Source organism: Myotis brandtii, unplaced genomic scaffold (assembly GCF_000412655.1).
Source record: "Myotis brandtii unplaced genomic scaffold, ASM41265v1 scaffold693, whole genome shotgun sequence".
Classification (NCBI taxonomy): domain Eukaryota; kingdom Metazoa; phylum Chordata; class Mammalia; order Chiroptera; family Vespertilionidae; genus Myotis; species Myotis brandtii.
The window spans coordinates 1,987,770-1,993,201 of NW_005370710.1; positions in this window are offsets into that span (position 1 = coordinate 1,987,770).

Consider the following 5,432-nt stretch of genomic DNA (forward strand, 5'->3'; position numbering starts at 1 on the left):
GGGTCTCCCACCTCCCAGCGGGGGAGCAGGTCTCACCTGGGGGCGCGCACCTGGCCGGTGGCCTGCTCCCCAGGCTACAGGGCGCTGAACGCTCAGAGACACAGTGTCTTCCATTAACCCAGTCGCAGCAAGGCCTGTGCCGCCTTCTCCTGGATCGAGCCATGAGGAAGAGGTAGGGCTGTATCTAGGCTGCCTTGCTCTATTCAAAACCCGAAATTGGTACCTTGGTCGTCTGTATTCGTATGCGGTGGGTCCCTCCACGAAGCCACATGTCTGCCGAGAGCGGGGAGCGTTTTGTCGCTTGTTTAGGACACTCCTGGGAAGGTGTCGCGCCGGCCTGGGATTAGACGGGGCGTCCCTGATGCAGGGCTTTGCGGAGCGAGTGTCCCTCGGCTGTGCATTGGGCAGCAGATGGCTGTGCTTGATGGTGGGTTCCCAGGGACGGTTTTTTAGGTGGACACCTGGGTGCCGATACCACGGGAACATGGCCCCGTATCTGCTACTCAACCCCCACATTTCATTTTATAGAATTGTTGCTGCGGGTGTTTTTTCTTCTACTCTTGGTGAGGGTCAGTTTTACCGAATATTATTGTCAGAAGGCTGGAAGGATAGGAGAAGAATTAAGGAACAATGAGAACTGAACAACTAAAAATATTTTACAGTCAGACCTCAGAGACGAGCAATAAAGCAAATCCTAATCTTTTTGCTGGTGGAGGGTCTTGCCTTCGATTTGTAAAATACACACCTGTGAAGAGCGGTAAAGCCAGGCGCAATTAAAACGAGGTGAGAGCCCGGCCGGCGTGCTCAGTGGTTGAGCACCAACCTGTGAGTCAGGAGGTCACAGTTTGATTCCCAGTCTGAGCACAGGCCCGGGTTTCCAGCTCGATCCCCAGTGAGGGGCGTGCAGGAGGCAGCGGATCCATGATTCTCTCTCATCACTGATGTTTCTCTCTCCCTCTCCCTTCCTCTATGAAATCACTAAAACTATATTTTAAACAAACCAATGAGGTGTGCCTGCACTGCCCTGAGACCTTCACTTTGGGGTTCCATTTGCCACGGTCTCCCCAAAGATTGTAGAACTCAGTGACTGCTCACGGGTGGATCCACATCTTGCTCCGTCACTTTCTAAAGACTGTCGTTCCTGCCTTTGGTCCGTGTGACCTACGTTGGAGTCTTGTCCAAATGGAAGCGCGGGCGGACGGAGGTGTGGGAGGCAGTGGCGGGCGTGACGGAAAGGGGCGGGAGGAGGGGCGGGCCGGGGAGAGAACAGCCAGAGTTTAGAGAGAGAATGAATGGAGCCAGCGAGCGAGTGGCTGAGCCGGCAGACTGTGCTGATGGCCAACGGATGACGCGTTACCTCCTTGACCCTGAGGATTCACGTGTTGCTCGTGGCGACCAAAAGCCATGACCGTGTCCTCGTTGGAGGAGCCCTGAGAATTCCAGCAGTAAAGTAGGAAGGCCCCGGGCAGGGCGTGGTAGTTTGGTGCCAGGAAGGTGACCCGGGACCCCGTAGATCTCCACGCACATTGTTTCGGCGTCTCCAACCCGCCCCCAAGTGGGAAATGAGAGACCCTGCGAAGGAGCAGGTGGGGAGTCCAGGGTCCTGAGGACAGAACGTGCCTCAGAGGCTGAGCCCCTAGGAGGCTGATGAGGGAGGGAGGGAGCCACCCTCAGCTGCTCGTGGAACACAGGCTCACAGCACCCGGCAGAGAACAAGTGGATCATTCGCTCGTTGTGCTTCTGTCTACAGCAGCGGTTCTCAACCTGTGGGTCGCGACCCCTTTGGCGGTGGAACGACCCTTTCACAGGGGTCGCCTAAGACCATCCTGCATATCAGATATTTACATGACGATTCATAACAGTAGCAACATTACAGTTAGGAAGTAGCAACGGAAATAATTTTATGGTTGGGTCACAGCATGAGGAACTGTATTTAAAGGGCCAGAAGGTTGAGAACCACTGGTCCACAGTCTCCCCCGTCCCCACCTTCTAGGCTCACATCGGTTCTGCCTTGATGAGGCGGGCGAGGAGCTGGGCAGGACCTCGGAGCCCACGAGCAGACGGTGAAGCATTCCTCGGTGACTTGGCCGGCACGACGCAGCTCGTTAGGGACAGAGGCAGGGTCAGCGCCATGTTCTCCCTCTCGGGGGCCCATCACTCTTCCCATGTGTCCCCACAGTGGCCGCCAGTCCTTCCCACGCTGCGCGCACACCGTGTCCATCCCCTTGGCTTGGTTGGTGACTGACCAGTGGGTGCAGGGGACGCGGCGTTCTGGACTCTGAGCTCCGCCTTCAGAGGTCTGGCAGCTTCCGCGTCCCCCTCTGGGGAGCCAGCCGCCATCTTTAATGAAGCCTGGGCCAGACCAGAGTGCTGCGGTGGGGCCCGATGAGGGGGGCGGTGGGGAACAGCAAACATGTGAGGGGGCCCAGCTGGTCCCCACCGAAACCCACGGAGCAGAGCTGCCCAGCCGACCTCTACCCCACTTCCCAACCCAGAGACCCATGGGCAGCAGCCAATGAAGGCCCTGCCCCCACCCCCCTCTGTTAATACTGACTTGACCATCACAATTAGGAAATCAGGACATCAGACTACGGATAGGTTTTAGAAGCCTTTTATTTAACATTTTTTATTGATTGATTTTAGAGAGAGGAAGAGAAACATCGATTTGTTGTTCCACTTATTTACGCATCCATTGGTTGCTGCTTGCGTGTGCCCTGACTGGGGATTGAACCCAAAACCTTGGGGTATTGGTACAACTCTCTAACCAACTGAGCTACCCGGCCAGGGCCTCAGAAGTCTTTATAGGACCTTAAAAACCAACATCCCACGTGTGTCAACAGCTCTTAGCAAGACGACGTGGTTTTCTGCTCTAAATTAGCGCGGACACTAACTCTGTCATCTGAATCACAGTTCATTCACTTGCTGATCAGCCAACCCCGAGATGGGCAGATTCGCTCATGCTCGGCATTTAACTGGAACAAAGTTTCCTCCAAAGCTTACGCTCGCCTGGTCCGATGCTGCATTTCAGACCACGGAAAACTCAGTGGCTCCAGACAACACGGCTTGCGTGGCTCCCGCCCTGCAGTCTGGGCGGGGCTTCGAGGGGGCAGCGTTTTCTGCGCCACTCGGCACCGCCAGGGCTGGCACGACACCTGCCCCTGTGGTCCCTCCAGCCTGGAGGGGGGTGCCTCGGGCGGGCTCGCACGCTACCCTGTCGGCTCCGGGACACTAGAACACAGTCCCCCAAAAGGGGTCCCAGCAGAAGCTGCGTCACTCTGCAGGGCTGAGCTACGATGCAATGGTGCCCTGCCCTGGCGGGGGGCAGGAGGGCCAGGTCGGTGCCGCCATATCTGGAAGACACAGCCCCACCCGCCCCAGCACCCAAACTCTGCATCTGAAGTTCACGCGAAGGATAAAATCTCCAGAAACTGATTCCAGGAGCTTTGATATTGGAAACAACAGCAGCAGCGAACGTTACTAATTGCAACACCTAGGACAGTCCGTGTTCCTTATCGACGACGTGGCCGAGGGCGACCACGTCTCTCCCTCTCCCCGGGGATTCGGCTGTGAACTGGGCGGCGCGGAAATGAATGGTCCCCTGTTATTGCTGTTCTGCAAGCCTCCCCACCTCCTTAAAAATTAGACCCACTGCTTGCGGTCGAAACAAGCAGGGCATTCATAGCAGCGTGGAGACCGTCTGACTGTGATCTGGCTCGGGCAACCGCATACTCGAAAGAAAATTTGTTTCGTATGCTCTGCAGCGAGTCTCGGGTGCATACTAATGCCTTGCGTCTCTGCATGCGCACGCACGCACCACACAGGCCACCCGCCACCGGTCCCTCTCCCTCAGGCCTTCCAGCCTCAGCCCAGCTCACCTGGGATTGTTTTTTGTGTGTGTGTTTTTTTTTAAACCTGGCAAGGCCACATCAACAGTACGTGATGCCTTTCTAACTGTTGCCTGGCAACGCCCGAAAGCTCAGGATCGGAAGGAAAGTGGGAACCTCCTGCAGTTCTGATAGGAATCACGCTGTGCCCAAGACTTAATTAGCCAAATTGAAGTCCGTGGTGAGCAGCAAAGTTAACATTTCTCCGATTGCAGAAACGTGCCCCAGGCCACGTACCAATTAGAGAGCTGCGATACATCTGCAGCGTTTTGTAGTTGTTTTGAAACTGTTACGAGTAAAAGATAAATATCCAGTAAAAATTCGCCATATAGCCCTGGCTGGTGCTCAGTGGTTAGAGTGCAGCCCATGGACCCAAGGACCATGGGTTCCTTTCCCGGTCGGGGGCACGTACCCCGGTTGCAGGTTCCCCAGCCTGGTTGGGGCAAGTTGGGAGGCAGCCAATTGGTATGTCTCACACCAATGTTTCTCTCTCTCTCTCCTCCCTCCCTTCTACTCTCTCTAGAAATCAATGGAAAAAATATCCTCTGGTGAGGATTAACAACAACAAAAATTTGCCATCTATTCCTTGCAGATTTCCGTGCCTGTGTTAACTCCTTCTCTAGCTGCGCTCTGGCCTCTACACCTAGCTTTTCCCGCTTATCTTCCTAGACTGTTTCAGCCTTATCCGTAGATACGATTTCATCGCTATTCAACGTCGGTTCCCAGGCTAGCTCTGTAGACTCTGCTTTGAAGTTTAGCCTCTAGCTCAGGGGTGGGCAAACTTTTTGACTCGAGGGCCACAATGGGTTCTTAACCTGGACCGGAGGGCCGGAACAAAAGCATGGATGGAGTGTTTGTGTGAACTAATATAAATTCAAAGTAAACATCATTACATAAAAGGGTACGGTCTTTTTTTTTTTTTTAGTTTTATTCATTTCAAACGGGCCGTATCCGGCCCGCGGGCCGTAGTTTGCCCACGGCTGCTCTAGCTGCACGACCAAAAACTGCGGTGTGCGTCACGTAGTTGCATTTCAAATTGTCTTCTCTACCACCTGCCAGGGATTTTGCTGGTCAGCTGACTCCTAGCGCTTCCTGCCCGGGAACGAAGTGCATCTAACATTCCGTGAACAGAACCTCCCCTGACCATGCGAGTCGTCCCCGTCCTGGGAATTTTCATCCCCGTGTTAAACCCAGCAGTCCGAGGAGACTTCTGTAAGAAGCAGGGCAGCACCGTGAGGAGGGGGGTTGTCCTTAACCGAAACATTTCACCAGTTCCGTTCGTTGTAAACCAGATAAATCTGTTTTTAAAGGCGTTTGTTAGGACAAAGCAAAGGGGGTGACCTTCCAGCGAACGGGGAAGTGTCCTGTGAAGAGGTCGCTGTCACCCAAAGAACCCTAATTGCGAAGGAAAAACTCAGGGCGCGTCTTAGTCACAGCAGAGGAGGCGCACGGCTTCCCGGGTCGTTTCAAAGAAGAGCCCAGTCAGAGGAAGCTGCCGCCGATCGGCACATCTGGCCAAATAAGGCCAGGGCCAGCCGGCAGCGCGGC